This window comes from Triturus cristatus, chromosome 4_2 (genome assembly GCF_964204655.1).
Source record: "Triturus cristatus chromosome 4_2, aTriCri1.1, whole genome shotgun sequence".
Taxonomy (NCBI): Eukaryota; Metazoa; Chordata; class Amphibia; order Caudata; family Salamandridae; genus Triturus; species Triturus cristatus.
Genome location: NC_140586.1, coordinates 779,190,659 through 779,218,214, shown reverse-complemented (window position 1 = coordinate 779,218,214; position 27,556 = coordinate 779,190,659). Strand labels below are relative to the sequence as shown.

At 45.9% G+C, this 27,556-nt stretch overlaps 1 long non-coding RNA gene across 1 annotated transcript; it reads left to right on the top strand.

Moving 5' to 3' along the window:
• The first annotated feature begins 7,641 nt into the window (after positions 1-7,641).
• LOC146835030 (uncharacterized) lies at positions 7,642-27,489 on the top strand. Its single transcript, XR_014960369.1, has 4 exons — positions 7,642-7,714; positions 7,810-7,874; positions 7,956-8,028; positions 26,837-27,489. It is a non-coding gene; the product is annotated as an uncharacterized LOC146835030 (long non-coding RNA).
• The last annotated feature ends 67 nt before the right edge of the window (positions 27,490-27,556 follow it).

Sequence of the window (27,556 nt, the reverse complement as noted above, 5' to 3'; positions counted from 1 at the left end):
GCCAAGGTGGTCGATACCGGCGATGATATTACCCTCGCGGTCCGTGGAGAGTAATATACCAGGCTGGTTCAGCAGACCGTTAACACAGTTACCATTGCAGTCGCCGGCAACAGGCTGCTGTAGATCGGATGGAGGAGTTCCACCATCGTCGGACTGTAACAAAGAGGTGACGGTCGGGTAGCAGCACAAGAGGGGAAGTAGGAGCCTGACATGACCACTTGCAGGAGGGTATGGGCTCCCGGGCACATGGCTGAGCACAGCTCAGGTGGTGGGTCCGAGAGGATCCCCCGAGGTCGTGCAAGTCGTCCAGCTGCGGGGTGTTCTTCTGACTGGGTAGACTTGCGTTGACACAAGTGCCAGTCCTCTACAACTGCAGTGGTGGAGATCTTTGGCAGCAGTGAGTTACGTCAACACAAGGGTTGGTCCTCACCACTGTGGTTCTGGAGTTCTTTGGTAGCAGTGTGCCTCGTCGACCCAAGGATCAGTCCTCACTACTGCGGTTCTGGTACCAGTGGATGCCGGGGACTAGATCTTCTAGGTTTCCGGGGTTTCTTGGAGGCCTCGCAGTGTTTCTGGAATAACTGCAGGTCCAGTGGTCGAACCGGTTGCAAGTGGCAGGGTTCTTGTCGGGTACTGTCTACAGCAGGTCAGTTCCTGGTCCGGCAGCAGTCGTCTTCCGTCTTCATCTTTATTCCGTCGAATCTGCCTGCCAGGTCTCGGAGAGTCACGTAAATACTACATTTAGGATACATTTTAGGGGAATAGCAAGTAGGGCCAATGGGAACCTGGGGTGACTACACCCTCTATTATGCCACCATCCTGTGGGAGGGGGCATAGACCTAGCCCTGATTGGAGGGGTCCCTCCATTTTCCAGATGGCGGGGACTGAAAGTTCTGTTTCACCGCGCTTCCCCCTCCTTAGGGGTGTGGTTGGCAGAGGTGGGCACACCTCCTATCGTTTTGAATTTTCAAGCCGGTTTTCCAGCCCAAAGTGGGGGTGTAAACCAGAGACTGCCATCTGCTACTAGCAGCAGAGGCAGGGAGTCGCATTACAAAGGTGGCATGCCTTTGATGCTCACCTCTTCGAGCACTGTCCCATCCTGGGAGAGGAGGCAGTATACCTCTGCCCAGGATTTACATTGTTTCAGGTTCCAAAGAGTAGGGGCTCTCTACCCAGGGGTCCAGAAACATGTCTTGTGGTGGCTGGCTGCCTACAGCCAGTTAGAGACCACACCAGCGTTGGTAGGGATTCAGAGGGCACCACTGGGGTGTCCTCTGGGTACATGGTAAAATAAATCCCAAACTGGCATCAGTGTGGATTTATTGAAAGGAGTAGTTTGGTACCAAGCACTCCTATATTCAGTGGAGCCATCATGGTGCTGTGGAACTCGAGTTGTCGAGTTCCCATCTCATGTACTCTCTATGGCTTCACTGGCACTTACAATATTAGGAAATGGTGCCCAACATTGTAAAAGCATATCCACTCAGGCAGACATGCCGTCACCTGTGTAATAGTACACCCTGCCTTTGGGCTATGAGGCCTGCTAGAGGGGTGACTTTCCTATGCTGTCAAGCAGTGCTAGCTGGCATGGCACCTAGCCAGGGTGTATTGTCGACTTTGTGGTTTCTTCCTCAGCGACATACAGGCTGCAAGGGCAGTGGCATGGCCCCAGGGAGGGTGATCCCAAGGGACCCTCTTCAGCTCCCAGGCTCTAGGTACCCTCAGTACCATTTACTAGGGACTTACAGGTGGTAGAAGTACCAATTGGGGGTTTGTTTTAGGAAGGAGCACTGGCACAGGGGACCTGGTTAGCAAGATCTCTGGGCACTATATTTGAAACCACATCAAAACCAGGCAAAAACGTGGGGTGCTAAACATGCAAAAGAGGCACTTTCTCACAGTGAGTCAAAACTGCCTCTGGACAAACTCAATTTTCTCCACAAGGAACATTAGTCAGTGGTATTTTGCTGTTGCCTGAAAACTGTTGGACACACGATAACTCTGCAGGAGGTCAGGTGCTTTTAAACCCATTGTATTTCTGAGCACAGCACCCCACTCCATCTCAGCGCCAGGTATATATAGCTGAACCACAAGTAACAAAAGGGTATCAGGAGAAAACTACTTGTCCTTAATGTATTTAATTCCAGTGTGCGGGTCCCCCACCTGGGCTGCAAAAGCAAATCCTTGGATCACAGGCTAGCAGTAATTTGACATAAAAACATCCTGCCTGCTGCCACACCAAACTAAACCGGGTGCTTTAGTGACACTCACTGGCCAGCAGGCAGCTGGCTACACTGGTGCACAAACAAGAGTGTACCTGAGAGATGCTAGCAACCCCACTCTGGCGGTTTGCACCGAAGATGGGAAAAACAGATGCTCATCTGTCTGCAAATCATGCCCACCATGGCCGCAACAGCGAGGTCAGCGTAAGTGACAGTACACCTGTGGGCTGTAAATACAAAATAGCACCTACTTAGGCCAATTTACTTAGTAGAAATAAAACTCCTTCCTACCTCAACGAAGACTGTATTTGAGGTCAATCTGATGGCTAAATATGGATCTTATTAGTCAAGAATTCTTGAGTCACAATAGATTTTTTTAAAAGTATTAAAAAAAAAATTCATAGGTTAACATGTTTCACAACACCATGTCGTACCTCTTCAGGGCCAAAATATTAATATTACAAAATGCTGTATTACAGCAGTAGAGGAAACATGATTACAATATTATGACAATATGAATGATAATAGATCATAGTGAATGAAAAGAAATAAGTGAAAAATACAAATGACTAATTATTATAATGATTTGTACACCATAACAATGATTGAGAATAACAATTTCATCAAATGTAGATTTTATAACCTAAGATAAGAAGAACAACCCGAAGCTTAAAATATTGATAACACCTGTGCCAGGGGAAAAGAAGGAAAACATACTTATTAAAAAAATAGCAAAAAGAAAATGCCGGACTGGCATTCCCTATCTGCCAAAAAGTGCTGTACGCTTATCATAATGACGAGGATTAGTACAAAAGTGAATCAGTGAGAAATGACATAGTGTGTTGATTTAGAAACACAAGAAAAGACACATTGTTCTGTTACACCATGTTTACAGCAAAGTTGAAGCGAATAATATATAACTCAAGATGCTACCAAGATAGTGAATGCCTGGGATTAAGATACCAATATTACATTCTCCGTTTGTAGAAAAAAGCGTGCAATGATGCTCCGAATGGAGATTCTCCTGAGTCTATAAATGGAAAGGATAGTGTCTTTTTATTAAAGATCAGAGTTCCAGGAATGTGTTCAATATTTTGCACCAAATCAATAAAAAGATCCTTCTGTGGTCATACATTGAACAGTATGTTAATGTATATTGGTAATTCATATAAGGAACGGGATGGAATTAAACTTCACTCACTAGGAGACAAAAAGTAAAACTCCTATGTATCTGTGTCAACACAACTGCATCAGGATCAATACCTACAAAGCATCGCTCAGATAAAATGCTGGTGCACATGCATGTTAATGACAACGTGCAGAATCATGAAAAGTATTACCTGCACAACCACGCTAAAATAAAGAGCTAGTGCACAAACATATCAACAAGTGCAAAACGTGCTTCCTAAATAAGGTCGATTAATAGTTCAGAGTATAAAAATGTCAATGTGTAGAGCTCCACATGATAAAGTGCTATTGGCGCTTCTCAAACGAGGTCTGTCATAGATTGCTAGTTTCACAATGGTTGGAGAAGGGGCAGCGCACCAATCACAATGCGCCTCCGTAAGCGCAATATTTTGCATTCCAAGTAACAAAACACTCGGTTGCCGTAATCACGTATCTAATACGTCTTAAACCGACACGCATAGATCACAAACACTCTTATTTAAAATGGTGACCGTAGTCCACATATTAAAAATGATTGCACTGTGACTAGGTCACGGAAACACAATGTTATCTAAAGAGAGGACTGTTCCACCTATAATTAAAGTAGACTTGCTACTAAAATATTGAGGCAAACAAACCTTATCGCACTGTCAAGGGTTTACCTGAATGCACTGTTACTTAAAGAGAGGACTGTTGTCCATGTGTCTAAAGTAGCCTCGCCGCTAAGCATTTAAACATAACACGTCTGAAATATTTATTGGGTGCATGCAGGGGGCATGCACCCCTGTCCCTGAACAGCATGGACTTTTCACGCCATGTTGTGCAGGAGCTGTTTTTGGCATTCCCATTGCGGTGCCCATCTTCAGGGCACCACTGCCGTGGGGACGCCAGAAAAAAGGCCACCATACACGAGTTACACTTGTAATTTGGCAGGCGGCCCAACCACGGGATTGGAGGTGTGGCAGCAGGGCGGACCCGGCACCACACCGCTAAACTCTTCATCAGGCCCTAAGTGTGATGTGTTGACTCGAATGAGGTATACATTAAGTTTCATTTGCTGTGGGGTGAATTCAGAGGGACATGGCTATCTCAATCCTGTAAAGAATATGTTATCCAACATTTGAGCTTTGCCTTGTTTTTTAATCACCTTTAACTGCTTATTGCTATACTTGTTAGTCCTGTCAGCAATCGGGTGGTCTTCCCCAAACATTTTGCCTACTCCCCTCCAATTTTTGTAGAAGTTATTTATTTTGGCCACAGGACTCTACACTTTAGCACTGCTAACCACTGCTAAAGTGCTTTTGCTCGCTCCCTAAAACATGGTAATATTGGCTTAGACCAGACTGCCAGTTTTAGCTCATTTATAAGTCCCTAGTAAAGTAGTACAATATATACTCAGGGCTGGTAAACTAAATGCTATTAGTGAGCATGCCGCCCACCTAATTAGTCCCTTAAAACATATCTTAGGCCTGCAATTGCAACTTTTAAGCAGTTTTGAGCTGCCAATTTGACTTGCCAAAAAAGTCCCATTGCCAAGCCTAAACCTCCCCTTTAATTACATATAAGTCACTCCTAAGTTAGGCCCTAGACAACCCATAGGACAGGGTGCATTGTAATTAGAGATTTGGAAAAGTACTTTCAAGTTTTAAATCTTCTGGCAGTGAATACAAACTCACAAATGTGTTTTTCAATACCGTGAGGCATACCCTCTCTTAGGAGAACATTGGGTTGCCTTATAACATTTAATAAGTGATAACTTCTGTGTGGGAGCAGGTAGAAATTTCATATTTGGTGACTAACCAATTGTAATTTAAAATTCTCTCTGCTTTTAAGTCACCATTCTGAAAATGCCACACTTAGAAAGTTTGAACCTGTTTTATTCCGATATAGCGTCTTTTACTTTACGCTGGGATAAACGGTTAAATTTCGCTTGCACCGGTATTATATTTTATACCTTTTATTTGAGTTTTTTAGATTTTGCATGTATACTCAAACATCAACATGGGACAAATTAATCTACATACAAAAAGAACATTTGTGATGTTGAAATACAAAACTTTAAGCAACAATTATGTGTATTGAATACACAATGTGAAAAAAACATAAATGTGAAAAAGACATTGCTAAATAAGTGAACATCCAATATATTAATGGTTTTCAATCTCAAAATGTTTTATACATCAAAATTTCAATTAAGAAAATGTGGTGGAAACACATGGGGTAATTTACTGTCTAGTGCATAGAACTTTTTCACTATATCTAGACAAAATTAATTCCTGATTCCTCAGTGTTTCTATCCTTGGTCATCATAAGCCTTTTCTAAAAAGTGGATCTGTAAAGAAAAATAATTTTTAATAATTTTAGTCTCCCTTCATTTAAATTGTCTTTCTCCTTATTACCAGAAATTAAAGTTTGTACCTCAACAGCATTAAGCTCGATGGATTGTATCTGTGTGAGTAAAATACCCATATTTAAAGAAATGTTGATTCTTTAAGCGTACGTTGAACTAAACGAGGTCTAAAGATCATGCCTTTGATGGGCCTACCTTGAGCTGCAGTCGGGAGTGCCTCACTGAGTTCTTTTATTACTATTGGATCATATCCTAGAACAATCTGTGTGGGAGATAACAATCCATTAATTTTTGGGAAGCTGGTGTTTTCTTTGCTAATGTATCCCATTAAGAAGCTTTTAACATACCTGGGCTCCGTTCGAAATTCTTTACGCGGGCTGTTTTGTTTCTAATTGGGACGTTTGTTTTATCTTTAATGCGCTGCAAAGACATACCGCTTGGTTAGCCACGCATTTCACCAGATTAGCGAGTGAAAGCAAATCACGATGACTAAGCGCGTACCTTAATCGTTGTATGCAAACAAAATGTTCCCCACTCGCTGCTATTCAGGAAGTTTTGTGCACCTTCTGTTAAAAGAATTAAAGAGCGCATTCAGTAAAGGACTTTAATTTTGCAGCCCCGTTATTTCAAAGGCTTAAAATATCAAAAACGGGTGATTTACCTCATGATTCGAGTGCTTGCTCTCATCTCATTCTTTTCAGTTACAAAGTGGCATTTCCAAGTGGAGACATCCCAAAATGGCTATCAACTTAGAACTATGGGAATTGTGGTTTATCTGTGTCTCAGTAATCCGTTTAGAACCACTAGCTTGTGTTGTTGTTAGTATTGCATTGTCGGTATTGTAGTGTTCATACCCGTGATAACTCTGTCATATAGTTTAAGCCTGTTGTTGCACTGTGGAATTTCAAAATTAAATATGCTTCTTTTCGAAGTAGCAACGTCTCTATGTCAATCAATATTTTAGAAGCCTAAAAGAAAACCTCCCTTATGGACAACTACTTAGAATAAGATGAAACTGTTCTAAGAAGGAAGACTTTGAACACCACGCTGAGGCTTTCTGTAAAGAAATGCAAAAAAGAGGGTACTCAAAAAAACTTCTAAAACATTCCACCAAAAGAGCACGATTTACGCCCTGAGAAAGTCTTCTCCAAGTAAAACTTATGGCCCTGACACAAATAAATTCAGACAAACTGTCATGAACAGTTGGCATTTGTTGGAAAACTTAGAATGCCCTTTCCCAAAGCCACTCTTTGCATGGAAGAAAAACCCAAGTATAGACCAACAAATAGTTAGAGCAGATACTTCCGTTACTAAACCAAAAGCGATCTATTGTCTCAATGGAATTTAAAACCCATTGAAGGCCATCCAAAATGCGGAAACTGTATTGCCTGCAGCAATACCATTGAAGGTACAGAATTTGTCCACGAAAACATCATCTGGAAACATATAACGTTCACAAATTGCAAAACAAAAAATGCAATTTATGCAATAATTTGTCCCTGTAATAAGATTTATATAGGGAAGACCAATCAACAGGTAAACACAAGAATCACCCAGCACCAGTCAAGAATAAAGAAAAAAGTAATGACTGCACCAATGGTCGAACATTTTGTAGAAAGACGTCATGACGAAACACAGTTTAAGTGGACCGTTCTGGCAAGTTTCAAGCCTTCTAAAACATTGATTGACATAGAGATGTTGCTACTTCGAAAAGAAGCATATTTAATTTTGAAATTCAACAGTGCAACAACAGGCTTAAACAATATGACTGAGTTATCACGGGTATGAACACTACAATACCCACAATGCAATACTAACAACAACACAAGCTAGTGGTTCTAAACGGATTACTGAGACACAGATAAACCACAATTCCCATAGTTCTAAGTTGATAGCCATTTTGGGATGTCTCCACTTGGAAATGCCACTTTGTAACCGAAAAGAATGAGATGAGAGCAAGCACTCGTATCATGAGGTAAATCGCCCGTTTTTGATATTTTAAGCCTTTGAAATAACGGGGCTGCAACATTAAAGTCCTTTACTGAATGCGCTCTTTAATTCTTTTAACAGAAGGTGCACAAAACTTCCTGAATAGCAGCGAGTGCGGAAAATTTCGTTTGCATACAACGATTAAGGTACGCGATTAGTCATCGTGATTTGCTTTCACTCACTAATCTGGTGAAATGCGTGGCTAACCAAGCGGTATGTCTTTGCAGCGCATTAAAGATAAAACGAACGTCCCCATTAGAAACAAAACGGCCCGCGTAAAGAATTTCGAACGGAGCCCAGGTATGTTAAAAGCTTCTTAATGGGATACATTAGCAAAGAAAACACCAGCTTCCCAAAAATTAATGGGTTGTTATCTCACACACAGATTGTTCTAGGATATGATCCAATAGCAATAAAAGAACTCAGTGGGGCACTCCCGACTGCAGCTCAAGGTAGGCCCATCAAAGGCATGATCTTTAGACCTCGTTAAGCTCAACGTACGCTTAAAGAATCAACATTTCTTTAAATATGGGTATTTTACTCACACAGATACAATCCATCGAGCTGGAAAGAAGCTTAATGCTGTTAAGGTACAAACTTTAATTTCTGGTAATAAGGAGAAAGACAATTTAAATGAAGGGAGACTAAAATTATAAAAAAATATTTTTCTTTACACATCCACTTTTTAGAAAAGGCTTATGATGACCAAGGATAGAAACACTGAGGAATCAGGAATTAATTTTTTCTAGCTATAGTGAAAAAGTTCTATGCACTAGACAGTAAATTACCCCATGTGTTTCCCCACATTTTCTTAATTGAAATCTTGATGTATAAAACATTTTGAGATTGAAAACCATTAATATATTGGATGTTCACTTGTTTAGTAATGTCTTTTTCACATTTATGTTTTTTTCACATTGTGTATTCAATACACAAAATTGTTGCTTAAAGTTTTGTAATTCAACATCACAAATGTTCTTTTTGTATGTAGATTAATTTGTCCCATGTTGATGTTTGAGTATACATGCAAAATCTAAAAAACTCAAATAAAAGATATAAAATATAATACCGGTGCAAGCGAAATTTAACCGTTTGTCCCAGCGTAAAGTAAAAGATGCTACCCCTCTACCACTCTACCCCTAAACATCAGGCAGAGCCCCTCCCTCCTTCACTTCCGTAAGCTCCTAAAAACTTGGCTGTTCGATCAATGATTCCTCCATCCCCACGTTTCTCACCACAAGTAACTGGTTTCTTAGCGCCAAGACGCCCTCGGGTATATGCTGCGCTTTATAAATATTAAAAAATAAATAAATAAATAAAAATATCAGAATAAAACAGGTTCAGGCTTTTTCCTTTGTTACAAATATAAAACGGCCCTGCCAGAACCTGGCCTGTAGGGCCAAACTCCTCTTGTTACTACACTTAGAAAGTTGGCATTCTCTTGCCTAGCCACTTTGTACCTGCTTTCCTGGAACACATGACTAAATGTAGTTGGCAATTGGCCTTTGTGTATTCCTCCCAGACAGCCACACTATAAAGCAAATAGGTGTAGCAGGAGAGGCTACCCAAGCCAGGATTGGGGCAGAGATGGGCACAGTCCTACTTGCACCCTAGCTCACACACAAAGATCTTCACACTGACCTACTGTGACGGCAGACAGACTTGAACAGACTTTGAAAAGGGCAGAGAGGTAGACAATTCCAGACACTTCTGTGAGAGGAAATCTCCAGGAGCTTTTTTCAGCTCAAAGCTGGGTTCAGGTATAAAAATCAGACTCTCAGACCCAATCTTCAGTTAACCTCTGGACCTGTGGACTCAAAAGGACTGCCCTACTGACTGTAGCCTGATGTGTACTTCAGAGGACTGTCCTGCTATACCAAAAGGACTGCAGCTTGAAGCATTCCTTATGCTCTCAGAGGACTGCCCTGCTGCCTAAGACCTGTTCTGCTTGAAAATAAGACTTCTGGAGGGACTCCAAGTGCTAGTTGGCTGGTCTCCCGATCAGATTCCTCTGCGACAAAAAAGGCTTCAACCATCTTGAACCAGCACTAGGAGCCAGCCTGATTGAGTCCTGACACTCCGATTGGTGCCCCTCCAGTCCTTGACCTTTGGAAGTGGTGCGAAAGGTGCCCAAATCCCAAACTTGGAATGTAAAATATTTTCTGCCACTGAGACCCAAGAGGAGACCGGGAGCTACCTTCTTGGCAATCCACCCAAGGTGCATTGCCTGGTCGGCCTGACTTTATGGCAGCTCCTGCTACATTCTTCTACATGATCAACAATAGAGGTTTCTGGCCCTTAATCAGTAAGGCTAGGCCAATCCAAATAAGCTAGCAACAACACGCATGCCAATACTGATACAAAATCAACAAATTACTTTCTCAAATCACACGTGACACTCATTGTGATTGAAAAGAAACTAATTTATTTTTTCTTTCTTTTAGTTTCAGAGGAAATTCAAAATCCTAAATTTTTACTGTTGGATTTATGCAATCCTATTGATTCACATTATAGTCTATTCATCTATTTCCATAGACCACAACAAGTAACACGTACATGACATTTATTACATGTAATGTGTGAACTTGTAATTTAAACAATACTAAACATTGAATAGACAACCACTTTGTACTGTGAAAAAATTATAATAATCAGTTAGGGTTCCACACAAAATTGAAAAAATCCGTGAAAGAACAAAAGTGACAAGGGAGGGGAGGGGGAATTGTTAGGTTGGGGAGTATATTTCAAGAACGACCTATTGCTTTTTATACACAACCCTGGTTTAGATAGGGACGAAACAGTATAGTTTTCAGTTAATCTAGGGCATTCGTTCAATGATTTGTCAAACTTTAAAAAAAACATTGATACATAAAAAGGTTAGCCTGATACACAGTATGTATTCACTAGTTTGGTCAAAAATAATGGTCGACGCGTTTCGAACCCCAAATGGTTTTGGGGTGTTCTCCTCAGGACTTGGAACCGAAACAAAGCTAGAGAAAAGAAAAAGCAAAGAAAGTGCTTGTGTTATGTTAGAAATGAGGGGGCTCTGGTTGGCGCAGGTGTGTACCCACAACAAGCAGGGACCCTTTACTTCTTGTCAGGGCGAAGGATGACGCCCCAGAATAACCCCTGCTCACCCTCTAGGTGCGTGGCGCGAGCAGTCTAGGCTAAGTCTCAGGCGTACACAGTTAAGCAAGTGCAATTATACATACAGTAAACCCCTTGCATGCACCACAAACGGACACCAATCAGGAAGTATATAAAAATAAGCTTTTATGTAGATTCAGCAGATTCAATACAAGGCCCAGTAACGTTAAACTGATGGGGCCACAACTCTTAGGAATACGGTAAAGTTCTCTTTGTTACGGAAAGTTCTTAGGCGGGCTAAAGGTAACTGTGGGCCTCAGCGCACTTCGTGCTGAGGCGGCGACCGGGAAGCACACGGCAGATGACAGGGAAATCAGAACGTTGCGGACCCTGGATCCGATGCGAGCTCGCGGTCGAGTTCGTAAGTACAGTACCTTGTTTCTTGACGCAAAGGCGGGTGCGGGATTTCAGCGGCTCTTCGACAGAAGGGCGAGGCGGCGTCCGGGACTCCCACACTTCACGATGGGGGTCTGATCTTCAGGCTCACGACAAGAGCGAGGTGTTGCAGGTGGCGGGTGAACAAAGCGGGGCAGCCGGGCACGCAGGTTACGTCCGGGCCGTCCGAGGCTTGGAGATGCTCACAACGCCGATTCCGGCGGGAGGGTGAAGATGCACAGCGAGCCTCCAGTGAGCGAGGTGACAGGGGCAGCCCAGCACAGCGTAGGGGGAGTGGCTCCGATCGAGCGAGGCTCTTCCCAAGGCGGGGGCGGCTAAGCAGTCCTGGTCACGTCTCAGGGAGGGACTGGGGCACGAGGGTCACAGCTCCGGCGAGGGAAAGGACACCACAGTCCAGCGGCAGGCGAGTGAAGATCAGGTAGAGCCCAATGGTCCTGGGGCTCAGTTCAGGGGGCAAGCTTGTTAAAGGCCCTTGGAGATCGTTTTGAAAAGCACAAGTCTTGAAAGTAAAAGTAAAGCAAAGTCTTCAGCAAAAGTTTCTCTTCTCTCCTTTGGCAGCAAGGTCACCACTGCAGGCCAGTCCCCCAGGATAGGGACAGTCTTCCTCCTTACAGCTTTCCCGGTGCCTCCTCCTCAGGCAGAGATTCTTCTTGGTCAAAAGCGGATCTAGTTTCTTAGGAGCAGGGCTCCTACATTTATACAGCAAATCTTGTTCTCCCAGGCCAGGGGGGCCCTTGCCTAGTCCAGTCCGGTTTCTGAGCACTTTGTTTACGCGATGCAGGCTTCTTCTTTCAGAGTGCAGGGCAGAGTCATCAGACGCTCCACAGGGGGCGGAGCCGGCATTGTGGTGGCAGAGCACTGTCCTATTCAGAGCCTAGGAGTACTCCTCCCACCCATCTACCTGTCGATCGTCCTATTCACCACCAGGCTACCTAGCCCTGCCCATCTGGGTTCCCCCAGCCCTGTCACTCACACCAGCCAGACATCAGATACACATCACGCAGAGGCGGGTTGAAATGTTTAGGCAAGCAAAGGCCAGCTTTCTAAAAGCGGCATTTGCAAACGCGGAATATTAAAATAAACCTTGGGAAAAGATGTACCTTATTATTCTGAGTTCAGGCATACTAAACTCGATCTTCTACCATGTTCCCTGGGTCGGTTAGGATCATAGGATGTAACAATCCTAGCCGCCCATACTGGCCTATGAGAACAGGGTAGCCTTACAGTAGTGAACAACAAGATGGCGGTAATTCACTACTAGGACATGCCACGCATCCAGGCTTGTCCTACCTTATGCTTACAACGCACCCTGCCCGTGGGCCTACCAGAGGGGTGACTAACATGAAGTTAAGGGAAGGTTTAGGGACCGGCAAGTGTGGGCACTTGCCAGTCAGCATGTCAGTACCAGACTGCACGCAGGTTCTGCGATGGCAGACCTTAGACATATTTTACCGGCCGCTTCTGTGGGTGGCACAACCAGTGCTGCAAGCCCACTAGCGGTGTTTGCATTTACATGCCCTGGCGCTCCTGGCGCACTTTACTGGGGTCTGACAGTAAACCAAACAATCCAATCATGGAATCCAACCAACATATATAATTTACATAGGGAGCACTCGCACCGCGACACCGGTTGGCAGTGGCACAGCGCGCTGAGCGGCCAACACCATAAAAGCACGAGGTACAGCGACAAAAAGAGGAAGGGAGACTCACGCCAAGGTGCCAGGTCTAACATGTTACCACTTGCCAACTCATTTATTTAAGCCACACTTCCCTATAAACTACAGCTGTGTTTCACCTTGTAAGAGATTGTCCAATCTCTAGTCGAAACATGGATTACTTGAATATGCCATGCGGAAAAATCATTTGTGTCTGCCTTGAAAAGTGGACAGCAAAAGAAACAGAATGGGAAGCAAAAAATGGGGGGGGGGAATTTTAAGTCAGAGTTTCTATTTTATGTTTTGCTGTATAAAATTGCTGTATACAATTGTCATGTTATTAAGTGTAGGCACTCACTCCGATTGGGCTATGTTGCTTTTATTAGGAATGAGTGTGGTTAGGACGGTTCTTCTGCAGAGAAGTTGATGTGACTATATTCACGAAGGGGAAAACAAAGGAAAGATTCTTAGAGCAACTTCTTTCCTACTCATAGATTGTTGGAAACAGGTTTTTGAATACTGTGTTCATACCGTGCGGTGTGTCTGTTTTTTGCTCACGAGCAAAAAACACATGCCGCAAGGTATGAACACAGTACATGTAATATATTTCATGTATGCGTTATTTGTTGTGGTCTATGGAAATGTATGAATAGACTATAATGTGAATCAATAGGATTGCATAAATCCAAAAGTAAAAATTTTGGATTTTGTATTGCCTCTGAAACTAAAAGTTTCTTTTCAATCACGAGTGTCACGTGTGATTTGAGTAAGTAATTTGTTGAAGTTGTATCGTTATTGGCATGCCTGTGTTGCTAGCACATTCTTCTACATAGCAGTAAATCCTGTGTTGTAGTGTGGAAGCAGGACACAAACACAGTTCTGACAGAAAAAGGTTTAATGAGGCAGAGATAAAACCCCACACCAGCTTCGCCAGACACAGCTGGTCCTAACTGTCAAGCCGTCATCCCCCCAAGAACCATGACATCATGATGGAACACATGTACATCACAAAGGTGAGCAGCCCAGCCTAGCTGGAAAGGCATAAGCACAACACATCTCCCCATCTTATAAAAAAATAAAACAGAGCCCAAGGGAAGGAAAACTAACTGAACGAAAAGAAGAAACAGGAAGGAAACTGGAACAACTCACAGGAAACCAGCCCACTGAGAAGCATCTAGTATAAAAAAAGGAAAACATGACCAGAACAACGGGGTGAAAGTGGAAGCTAAGGAGCAAGAAACGAAAGCAAAAAAAAGCATTATTGAACATAGTCACCCAAATAGGCAGGAGCTCTTCTTTGCACACACAAAAGAAGGTACCCTGAATAAATATCTGATTCTATACACAGAGGTAAGCACTCTACACTTGATTAAGTGAGGTGCTGCGCATCTCAAAAAATGTGAAGGACTGTCCTCACACACCACCAGGTGTTATGCTTCATCATTGGCAGTCCTCGCTCTCTAGAAACTGTGTTTGGTAGAGAGCTGGCCTACATCTTGAGAACACACTGGTGGTGATGGGCTACTAGCTCCCCAAATCCCCACTCTTGATTTTCAATATCAAGTAAATACCCAACAAATAAACATGTTTTGGTGTTTACATTGGTTTTTAACCTTTCACTTTATCATGGGCCCCCACTTAGCTTTTAGAAGTGCATCCCTGTCTCCAGGTGTACTCACAGTATGATCTGAGGCGCGAAAGAACAATACAAGACCTGCACAGTGGGCAGACCTGTCAGCGGCAGCCTCATACAGTCACATCATAGTCGTTATACAGGACAGCATGAGGTAAGCCAAAGAAACCCACTGAGCACGCATAGAAACAAGCTTGCACCTTTCTGTACGCTAGGGCTGGCACCCCGCTTGTCTACCTACCACAGCGCGCTCGAAACACCGCTCACACTTTGTTGGGAGGTCGTCTCGATAGATGTGGCAGCCTCTCACCAGCAACATTCTCACAGCGGCTTTTGCTAATTCCTCCGCAGTTTCCTTCGTGCCCTTCAGTGTGGCACCAGCACGGTTATCGCAGCCTCTCCCAAAGCCATTAGCACTCACAACATGATCGAAGCTGCAGTTACACCACCACCCCGCAATCTTGCTTACAGTCTGGGTTGAACTTCAAAAGCAATTAGTGCTCACAACACGCTGGATACTGCAGTGACTTCTCCACCCCACAATCTCACTTACAGTCGGGGCTGGAATCTCATTAGTAGACAGCTTCTTACACAAACAACTCTGTCAGCCTGACACCAAAAGCTGTCTGAAACTCCACTCCACGTGTTGAGTTTGTGGTTGGGGTTTTAATTACCTCTGTCTCTTCTTGTGTTTGGCTAGGTCATCACCAAAATTGTTGAGGTGTGGAAGAAGGACTTAAACACATTTCTTCTGACAGAAGAAGGTTTAATGAGGCAGAGATAAAACCCCTCACCAGCTTCGCCAGACCCAGCTGGACCTAACTGCTAAACCGTCACCCCAAGAACCAAGACATCCTGATGGAACAATGTACATCACAAAGTTGAGTAGCCCAGCCTAGCTGGAGAGGCCGTAAGCACAACACAACATCCTGTTCACTGGCTCCTGGCAGGAGGGGTATCCGGCTTCGAGGAGTCCTCCTGGGCTTCAGCTTCGTCCTGCTAGAGGTTTTCAACTTTCATAAAAGAGACTAAGGACCTAATTTAGATCTTGGTGGGATTCCCGTTGTCCCTCCGCGGTGAAGTTTACTATTAATACGTCAAGCTGATGGAATCCCAGCTGCCATATTTAGACATGTGCTAGCTGAATCGTCATCCACGTCTACAGAGTGTTTTCTGTCACGTAAACGGTTCACCGCTGTCAACGTGGCAGACTTCTCTGCTGGCTAACATTACTCCATCACTGTCATGCTGGTGGGATTGCACCAAGCCTATTTAGATTTCACAGTTGTGCTGGCGGTGGAGTAGCTTTGGCAACAAATGATGGACAGAATGCTGAATAAATCAAACATTCACCCCCAGGTCCAGAGATCTGGGTTAAATCTATTGTTCTTTTGCTTGCTATGCCACTCCAGTTTGGAGCAACAGTCCAGCCCGATATGCCTAACCGGGTCCTCCCTGGACCCAAAACAAGCATTCTGAGACTGGTTTCGGAGTATCACCCCTCATCAGCCGGATTAGCTTGAATCAAGTTGCACTGCGAGCAAGGGACCCATGTCTGAGCATAACCATCCCACTTACTGTGAAAAATGCTGCTGCAACAAATGATGGACGGAATGTTGAGTAAATCATTCACCATTGTTCGTTTGCTGACTATGCCACCCCAGTTTGGATCCAGCCATATGCAAATCAGTCTTGACCCTGCTCCTCACTGTATACTAGCAGCGCATTGCTAACGGACTGATTCCGTCATGGGACGCACTCAACATTGGACTATTCCTTTTGCTTTTGGATGGATGCTAGCATCACACACTGATGTGTTTTGCCCAATTGTGTTAACCTGCATTAAGACACACTCCATTTTAGACCACGATCCTTTGCCATTCCAGTGCACCACAACAATTTCAAGATTAACTTTTCCTTGTTAATTAGGCTTATTTTTGGGGATTTCATTTTGTTTCTTGACCCTTATTTCTTCTCTCATGTATTTCTTGCGGGTCATAACATTTATTTAACTTTTGTTATTTTGTTTGATTGATAGGCTTTATTTCGATACATAAAATATCTTAAAAGCAATTAAACAGTTAAAGAAAACAACAGGTAAAACACTTTCCCAGAAAAAAAGAAGATAAAAGACAATAACTTAGTAAATACAATTAATACAGTTAAAAATCAGAATTAAATTGATACGGAAAGCCTTTTTGCACAAATCAACCAAGTCCACTTTAAAAATTTAGACACACCACAAACCACCAAAGTGGATGTGTCGGAGAATAGAATGCGTAGAGCCACTGTGTGATGGCGAGTTCCCAACTGTCTACAAAGTGGTTTGAGCCAGCGCCTCCTGGGAGAGCAATAGTCAGGGCATTCAAAAAGAATATGTGCCACCGTCTCGACCCGCGTGGAGCAGAGGGCACAAAAGGGGGAGGGCTGGGGGGACAATTTCCACCGGGATACCAGGTCACCTACAGGTAGAATCCCTACTCTAAACTTAAAATATAAAGCCCTATCAAATGGAATAGAAATCATGTTGAGATAGGGTTCGTAAGCTACCACGTCTTTAATCCTCAAAAAGGCTACAGTTGATTTACATAGGCGTGGATCGACAATGAGTTTGGAAGAAACCCAATCCCAATACAATTTCTTTAAAATGGCTTTAGGAGGGGCAGATCGAGTAACCCAAGCTTCACCTAAGCCCAACTCCCCCAGAAGATGTTTAACGTCCCTCAACCATTTTATCCTATACCAGCCCCCCATTGACATCACCTCGGACAGTCCCTCCGCATAGGAGGCTAATTCGGGCACCCTCCACAAGCGGGCCCACAGGAGCAGGGGACGAAGACGAGCTTGGTCCGCAATTGATCTGCAGCCTAGATCCAGCAACACTGGAACTGTGGGTGTGCTCAAAGGGAGAGCCATCAATTCTTTCAAGAATTTGCTCTCCGATTTTGCAAGTACATGGAGATTGCTTGTGCCCCACAACTCCGCCCCATACAAGGCAGCACTAACCCCTCTAGCTTTATAGATCTCCACAGCTGGGGCAATAAATTGTTTTGTGGAAGAACGATGTTCCCTAAGCAACACACCACCCACCCTTTTATGATTAAGGAGCATCTTGTGAATGTGCGGAGTCCAACTTATAGAGTCGCTAAGGCGGATTCCCAGGTAGTCAAACTCTGAAACCCTCTCCAAGTGAGCAGAGTTCAAGACTGGGAGGCGCCCCTGTTTCCTAGGAGGATTCAAGATCATATATTTGGTCTTGTCAACATTGATCACCAATCCCCTAAGGGAACAGAACTCCTGGAAGCGGTTAAGAAGTTTTTGGAGGCCCTGGGGGGTCTTTGCAATGAGGAGGGTATCATCTGCAAAGAGCAGTGTGGGGATCCGAGTGCCCGCCAGGGAGGGTGCATCAGCAGGTTCTTGTAGCAGATACTCAACCACACCATTCACATAGAGAGAGAATAGAGTGGGAGCTAACACACATCCCTGGCGGACACCCCTGCTTACTGGAATTCTGTCAGTTTTCTCCCCATTCTTACCCCACCTCACCTGCGCATAATTGCCTGTATGTAGTTTTATCAGGAGTGATAGGATATAAGAAGGCACCCCCAACCCCTGCAAGACCCTCCACAGTTCCTCCCTAGGTACCAGGTCAAGGTCAATAAAGGCCAAATAGAGACTGCCCTTGCCCAGCACCACCACCTTCCAATACAGGAGCGCCAGTCTGAAGGCTTGCTCAATGGTCCCGGTTCCAGAGCGAAAACCAGCCTGGAAATCTGACAAGATCTTATTTTCATCCACCCATTGGAGGATCCTCCCCAGAATCACCTTCCCTGCCACCTTTTGGGTTGAATCAATAAGGCTTATGGGCCTATAGTTAGCGGGGTTGTCCCGACATCCCTTCTTGAATATCGGGACAACCTCCGCCCCTTTCCAGGATTCAGGTACAGATGCTCCCCCCATAATAGCATTCAGTAGAGTGGAAACCAACTTCCCCCATTGCTTGGGATTGGCACGTAACAAGTCACTGGGTATCCCGTCAGGCCCAGCAGCTTTTAGGGGGACCAGGGACTTGATTACGACCTCCACTTCTCTGTCAGTAAAGGCATCGTCTTCAGTGTCCCTTGCCTCGACCAACAGAGCAAAGGAGTCATTAAGGACCCCCTCAGCAGGGGTATAAAGGGACAAGAAGTGGCTAAACCAATTCTGAGCTGGGATATTACATGTCAGCAATGTGCCAACAGGCCTCTCCCTGGTTCTTACCAAACTCCAAAATCCCCTAGCATTCCTGTCCAAGCTTGCTGCCAAGAGGTCCGCCCAGAACTTCTCCTCCCCCTCTCTTTTTGCTACCTTTAAGGTCTGGGAGTAATCTTTCCTTGCGATCCTAATTGCAACCTGGGATTTAGATTTAACAGCCCCTACCAGCGCTTTTTTCTTAACTCTGCATTTTTTTGTAAACCAACCCTGCGTTTTGGGTAGCAACTTCCTGTTATTAGCACGCGTAGCCATGCTAGGGAGCATAAACAGGTTGCTCAGCGCCCTAGTTAAGTCGCAGAAGGTCAGCGTGACCTCCTCTGGCGATTGGGTCAGCGACTCCAATTTGCACTGTGCTGCAGCCAGGACTGCCCCTATACCTGCCACTTTCTCTTCGGACATGATAAGCTTAGCCCACTTCAGTCATCTACCACAATTGGATGGGAAAACTTTGTGGGGGTTTGGAGCTATATAAGATGATAATCCCCCCTTATCAGTTAACCACTGGGGATAGAGGGCGAGTGAGAGGAGATTATGATCACTCTCAGTTGTCAGTATGATCACCATATCCTTCAGGATGCTCCATAGACTTACGTCAAGAAGAATATAATCTATTCTAGACGTATGATTCGGCCTATTATAAGTATGAGCTCCCACTAAGTCAGACTTTGACCTCCCATTAACAGCCCTAAGGTCAAATTCCATGTTGAGGGAATTAATCTGTACCGCCACTTGGGTCCACCTCTTGATAGGGGGCAGCGCTAGGGCAGGAATCCCACTCCTGGAGTCCTCCTCACCACTTCCCAATGTATCGTCCAAGCCCAAAGGCTCGAACGTACAATTCAGGTCTCCTGCCACCAAGATGCGAGATTTATTGGGGCGCTGCCTGAGCAGACCTTCTAATAGGTATATTGTGGACGATTGTATGCCACCCTTCGTCCCTCTGGCGTAGGTGTTAAAGATATCCAGGAGGAGGCCACCCCGTGCACCCTTTATGGTAATATTAAGGAGATCGGGAGAGTTGGTGGAGTGCTGAACCGCCTGACAATCGAGAGCGACATCAACCCATAAGAGGAGACAACCCGAAGGGCGTCCCTTCCCTAAAACAGGGGGGACAGCGGGAACACAATATGTCGAATATCCTACCTTATGGCAGGGCTCCCTGCACCATGTCTCTTGAAAAATGCAAATGGAGTAACCCTCCACAAGGGCGTTCCAGTCTGGCAATCCCAGCTTCCTCGAGATACCCGCAACGTTCCAGCTAAAAATCTTAAAGTATGGATCCGCCACAACCGTCTCCCTACGGGGCTCGGTGTTCAGTGCCCCCTCCGTCAAATCTATAAAACTTAATCTACTGCCCCCACTTAGTCTACCAGCGAGCGGGTTAATATCCTGAGGTTGGTTAGTGGCTTCGTCTAACTGAGAGGGAAGAATGGCATTGCTTTCACCCAACACTTTTGGCACAGGAACATCACCTTTATTTTGTTTATAATGGCAGGGAAGAGATAATCTCCATTTTACAGAGGGAGAATTGGCAGTTAGGGTGATTGAACTTATTAGAGTAGAGCCATAATTGTTTGGAGCCCAAGTACAAAATACAACCATGTAGGAGAGTAGGATCTGCTTCACATGGGTACCCCCACTTTTTGCTGGTGTTTCACTGTTTTTCGACCTTAGTCTGGCTGTGGCCCTGCTAATCAGGACCACAGCCTAGCTGCTTCCTCTCTAAAATGGTTTCCATGCACATTAGGTACATATCTAATTGGATTCTGGAGTGCCATATAAGCCCCTAGTATAAGGTATACTATGTACCTAGGGCATAGGTACCTCAGAGGCCTACCAATCAATCAATCAATCACTGCATTTGTAAAGCGCGCTACATACCTGAGAGGGTCTCAAGGCGCTGGGGAGGGGGGTGCTACTGGTCGAAGAGCCAGGTCTTGAGGAGTCTTCAGAAGGCCAGCAGGTCCTGGGTCTGTCGTAGGATGGTGGGGAGTGTGTTCCAGGTCTTGGCGGCGAGGTAGGAGAAGGATCTGCCGCCGCCGTTGGTTTTTCGGATGCGAGGGACTGTGGCGAGGGCGAGGTTGGCTGAGCGGAGGCTTCGGGTGGGGGTGTGGAAGCTGAGTCGGTTGTTGAGGTAGGTGGGTCCGGTGTTGTGCAGTGCTATGTGTGTGTGGATCAGGAGCTTGAAGGTGATCCTTTTGTTGACGGGGAGCCAGTGCAGGCCTCTCAGGTGGAGTGTGATGTGGCTGCGGCGGGGGACGAGGATGAGTCGGGCCGAGGCGTTCTGGATGCTTTGGAGTCGTCTCAGGAGCTTGTTTGTAGTTCCTGAGTAGAGGGCGTTCCCGTAGTCGAGTCTGTTGGTGATGAGGGCCTGGGTAATGGTTTTTCTCGTGTCGAGGGGGATCCATTTGAAGATCCTGCGGAGCATACGGAGGGTGTTGAAGCAGGACGCGGAGACGGCGTTGACTTGCCTGGTCATGGAGAGAGTGGAGTCGAGGATGACCCCCAGGTTGCGTGCGTGGTCCGTGGGTTCCAGGGCTGTGCCTAGTGACGTGGGCCACCAAGAGTCGTCCCAGGCTGATGGGGTGGGTCCGAGAATGAGGACCTCGGTCTTGTCCGAGTTCAGCTTCAGTCTGCTGTCCTTCATCCAGTCGGCTATGGCATTCATTCCTCTGTGGAGGTTAGCTATGGCGGTGTGGGGATCTTCGGTGAGGGATATGATCAGATGGGTGTCGTCGGCGTAGGATATGATGTTGAGGTTGTGTTGTCGTGCGACGTGGGCGAGGGGGGCCATGTAGATATTGAACAGCGTCGGGCTGAGGGAGGATCCCTATGGGACGCCGCAGATGATCTCGGTGGTTTTGGAGCGGAAGGGTGGGAGGCGGATGCTCTGGGTTCTGCCGGAGAGGAAGGATGTGGTCCAGGCCAGGGCCTTCTCTTGGATACCGGCGTCATGGAGGCGTGCTGATAGGGTGCGGTGGCAGACCGTGTCAAAGGCTGCTGATAGGTCCAGGAGGATGAGGGCGGCTGTTTCTCCTTTGTCCATCAGGGTCCGGATGTCGTCAGTGGCGGCGATGAGGGCGGTCTCGGTGCTGTGGTTGCTGTGAAAACCGGATTGGGAAGGGTCCAGGATGTTGTTAACTTCGAGGTAGCGGGTCAGCTGTTTGTTGACAATCTTCTCGGTCACTTTTGCCGGGAAAGGGAGCAGGGAGATGGGCCGGAAGTTCTTGAGGTCCTTGGGGTCCGCCTTGGGCTTCTTCAGAAGGGCGTTGATCTCGGCTTGCTTCCAGCTTTCTGGGAAGGTTGCTATCTCGAAGGAACAGTTGATTGTTTTCCGGAGGTGGGGCGCAATGGGACTGCAGCATATATTATGCCACCCCTGGGAATCACTCCAAAATGACATCACAGGTGTGCTACTGCAGTCTGGGTAAGGTTGTGCTTGCACCCTTTATAGTGGTATAGGCTACCTATATCACTACCTTATACATACACATATAAACCTATAAGCCACTCCTACGGCAGGCCTTGACAATCCTGAAGGCAGAGTGCTTGGTTTTATGTGAGAGGGTGCCCAAGCATGAGCTGAGCCCCTCTGCAGCTTTCGGAAATACTTCCTTATGGCTGTTCTGTGATACAGTCATACCATATACTCATAAGTGCATTATAACCTTGTGGTAAATGCTAACTTTGGGATGGCTGCATCAAAACATGTCGTGTTTGGTGTCAAACGCTTTGGAATACTACCCCCCCACCAGTCCTGGCGACGGGGGTAGCATTCCACCCTTCTATAGGGAGAGACATGTTCACACTGGCTAAACCCGGTAGGACTTTCCTGAGTTCTGGCATCACAAAATGGATGCCTCTGCCACAGACAAGGTTTCCTGTCGAGGGGAGGTGTCCCCACCTCCCCAGACAGGCTGATGTGTATTGGGGCTGGGCGGGAGCACTCTCTGGTGCTTTGAAGTCCAGCACTGGGGGCATACTCCAGTTCAAACCAGTTGCAGCGGCTACCTGCCCCTGCTCTGGCGTGAAACTGGACAAAGGAAATGGGTGTAACTACCCCTCTTTCCTGGCCCACCCATAGGCCTTAGAGTTAGTCCATCCCCTACACTTAGTATAAGTATAGGAATCCAGTCCCTAGGACTTTAGATTACCCTGGACGAAATTCTGCAATGTACATCCTGGACCTTCGACGTTCTATCCTGACTAGAAGACTGAAGAAATCTCCCTTGGGGTCAAGGAGTGACTCTCCTGCTTGGCAGGCACCAAGGAAGCAACTGACCGGTCTGCAATTCTGAAGCTCCCGCTGGACGCCGAAGTCTCTGCATCCCCAGAGGTGGATTTCCAGACTTCGCCGAGGCTACCCTGAGTCCACAGCAAAGCTGAGGCCTGTGGCTATTGTGGGTGACGTGGAACCGTGACCCCTGGACACCGTGAACTTTTGGAGCAACACTATCTTCCTTGTCCTCTTTGAAGTTGTGCTTTGGGCTCAGATTAGCCCCAGCCTGGAGCACCTCCTGCACCAAAGATTGTTGGCCTCCACTCCACGAGTGACCCGTGGACCAGCTCCAAGTGCGAACGCTTGAGGCTCCTTCGCGATCACTAGCCCGTTGGCTAGCAGGTCCCCACGAAGGCGACTCCTTTTCTGACTGGGCTTCCCTGGTTGCTCCAGATGTGCCCTTACTTACCCTCGCTGGGTGAGTCCCTCAGACCTTGCTGGTATGCACCGCAGTCCTTTCTCTGATTTCCAAGTGACTTGCCGTTGCCAAGGCTTGTTGGGTCCTTTCTGGTCGCCGACACCGCAGCACTCGACAAACTTCGTGGGACAGCTCGAATCCGGCTCGTGGACTTCAACGACGCCTCATGGACCTCGTGGCTGAAGAGTCAAGACACCCATCAACTCACCTGAAGCACCCAACATCTGTGGGCATTGGTCCATCCTGCCCTCGGTCACTGGCTAGTGACCCAAACTCTGTCCCCTCTGCTTTCAGGTTCCTTACATCCTAGATCCAGGCTTGGATCTCTTCGGACACTCCTCCTCTTCCCGGCAGCAGCAGTTCTTTGCAGGCTTCCATTGAAATCGACAACGCGACCCGACACCAAGACACCTATGCACCCGGCTTCCCTGGGTGAGGTAACTCGAGTACTCCGGTGCTCTCATGGGTGCTAGCCCTAGAACTTCTTAAGTCCAAAAGGGTTTGGTCCAGACTCAATTAGAAGTGTCCCTAATCATTACATTTCCGGCCGCGATATTGGCCATAGAAGATAATAGGAACCCAAGGTTGTGTTTCCACACTGCATACAGCTCCCGTGGCTCCCCTGTCACTACCTTGGGTGGTTCCTTGGGGTCCCAGCGATTCTAGAGGCAATAGGCCTAGTGCCTATTTCAGTCGTGGTTCTTATACCACTTTTTTGGTATATGGTTTGGTACGCCCCTAGGGCCCAAACGTGTATTTGTGCTATTACTGTTGATTGCTAACTTGTAAATTAAGTACTTCGAACTCCAGTCTCATAAAGAGACTAGAGGGGTGTGTGTTAACCTAAATACATATATTTTAAATATATACCTGGTGTGGTTGTCCTTTCATTTGATCATTCAAGAGATTATAGACTGGTAAAACAAGCTACTTTACATTCCTTCAAGACTTAGCCTGAAGGCTGCTCTCCATAGCTACCACTAGGATAGCTTTCATATAAGGTTGTCTTTAACCATTCACCATAAGGGGTTGTTTGGACTGATACAAGGTACCCACTAGAACTAGTGGACAGCATATATCAGGCCACCTTCTCACAAATTATATCTCAGAAAAAGCAAATGTGGACCAGAATAGTTGACAGACTGAATGCTGTGGCAAATAACCTGTGTACAAAAGAGGAAATCAGGAAGAGGTGGAATGATCTGCTGGGGAGAGTGTGTTCCGTGGCCTCCAAGCATCACCTGGAGGCCCATAGGATTAGGGGTGGTTCTCCCAGCCCCCCCTTACAACCTGAGAGGAGAAGATCTTGTAGATCCTACATCCTGAAGGCTTGACAGGAGTCCCTGGTGGAGTGGAGGCTGGTAAATTACACATTTTAATGTGTCACTAAACCTAAATTTCATTTTTGCTTCTCATTTAACTGATGCTAATTGATTTTACACCATTTGGAACCATTCAAACATACTTATATTTTTATCAATTATTTTGTTGTCCTGTATGTTTATTTGAATGTATTTTCTTGTATATACGATTGCAGGTTTCAATCTCCATAACATTTCACAAGATCTAATTTTGCTTTCAGTTTTTTTTTTATTGTAAATGTATGATCTTTTTAACAGCATAATTTCTCTAGGTATCTGTAACGTACAAGTTTGCAAGCGTTGTTATTGTTTAAGTGAAATGACTAAAACTACCATGATGCCATGGTGAAAATTATTATTTAATTTAGTATGTTGTCCTATCCCTATTATTTGATGTAATTGATGTAACTTGTTTCAAAAATCTAAGTTTATTTACTAGAGATTTCTAAGGTATGTATTTTGTATGCTGAATATAAGTTGTTATTTTTGTGAAAATGTACTCTGCAATGTTCATATGATAACAAATGCAATACATCCTCCCAAGTTGTGTAAATGTCAGAATATTAGCTGCAAGGCCTTGGAATGTTTTCATTCACATTTCACCTCTCTACTGTGTTGTGTGAAATCCTTGGTAAGTGATGTATACTTTCAATCATCTTATTGCATTTCAGACTCCACGAAGCCGGCATTCAGGGAATCGCCCTCGACTGGCTCCGCTCCTTCCTCGCCGGCAGAACTCAAAGTCAGACTTCCACCATTCCTCTCCAAACCCACAGATATCAACTGCAGAGTACCCCAAGGATCGTTGCTCAGCCCCACACTCTTCAACATCTAAATGGCCCCCCTCACCATCATCGTAAGACAGCACAGCCTCAGCACAGTATCCTACGCCGACGACACCCAGCTCATCCTTTCTCTCACCAAAAATCCCATCACCACCAGACAACTTCCAGGAAGGAATAAAAAACATTGCATCCCCTGAATGAGCAGCAGCTGCCTGAACCTCAACTCGGAGATGACAGAGGTCCTTGTCCTCGGACCATCCCCCTCTGCAGGGGACAACTCCTGGTGGCCCACCGCCCTCGGCAACACCCCACCCCCACGGACCACGCCCGAAACCTCGGCATCATACTCGACTCCTCCCTCTCCATGACCCAACAGGTTAACGCCGTCACCTCCAACTGCTTCAACACCCTCCGAAACCTCCGAAAGACCTTCAAATGGATTCCCACTGAATTAAGGAAGACCTTCACCCACGCACTCATACCCAGCAGAATGAACTATGAAAACGCTCTCCACACCGGGATCAACAAACTCCAGACCATACAGAACACCGCAGCAAGACTCGTCCTTGGTAGCCCTCGATACAATTCACCCAGCACCAGCGTAAACTCCACTGGCTCCCCGTCGAGAAACAGGATTTTCAAGATACTCACCCACGCCGACAAATGCCTCCACAACACCGGACCCCAATATCTCAACCACAGAATCTTGTTCCAAGTACCTAAGAGGAACCTCCGATCCGCCGTCACCTCGCGCATCCACAGAGCAAGAATGGGTGGAGAACCTTCTCCTACGTCGCAGCCAAAACTTGGAACGAGCTGCCGATCAACAGCAGGCACGTCCCCACCCTGCACATCTTCAGGAAGATCCTCAAGACCTGGCTCTTCGACTGACCAGAGCTGCTCGCCCCTACTACCCCCAGTGCCTTGAGACCCTCACGGGTGAGTAGTGCGCTTACAATTTCCCTGATTGATTGAGTGACATCTTTTCTACTGCTTTTTTTAAAAGCAATTTTGCATGTCATTTAAACTGTTTGTGTGGCCTATTACAATACCACAGAAAGGTACAATCATTATAATCTTTTACTTTTTACTTTTAGGTTGCTCCATATTTTTGCTTAAACATTAATAGATGTATAATCCAGATTTTTAACATATGTATTTTGTCATTCATTCATAATAGGTCCAACAGCCAGTGCATGCGGACAACCATCTACCCCTCCAGACCAGGACCAAGCCTTCAGTGAGGACTACATACCTGCAAGTCCGGTTGATGAGGAGCAGCCTGGTCCATCTGGTCTGTCTGGGCAGACAGCTCCAGTGATTGCGTCTCACTCTGCCCACACCTACACCTCCCACTCAGGCTGTTACCACTCCTCAGTCTAAGGATACCTCCATGTCCTGTATCCAAACAAACATCACACCAATCTTGTGCCCGCCAGTCTTGCCTGCTGTTGATAAACTACCACCACTACCTCCAGTTTAATGAGGAACCAGTGGGATGGGGAACACTGGGTCAAGGGGACGGGGTAGTGGGGTATGGGTCATGGGAAGGAATATATGGGCCAGCTTAGTGAGGCCACTGGGTTCACTGTCACACAGAGCACCTTCGACCAAGCCATGGATCCCTCCATCAGTCCCAGGACATGATGGGCCACGCCCTGACAGAGCTGCGGGAGATGAAGAAATTGAAGAGGGAGCACAATGTACAGATGGAGAATCTGAACTCAAATTTCGGAACCCTGACTGGGGTGCTGCATGTTGTTGTGTTAATTTTATTTATATAGTGCATTAATGCCCTGAGGCGTCTAAGCGCTGTTTGTTTCAGCTGCAAGTGTAGACAAAGACTGCCAGAAGAGAGATCCCGACTGGGTTCATTTTTTATCCCCAAAGGGAATGTATT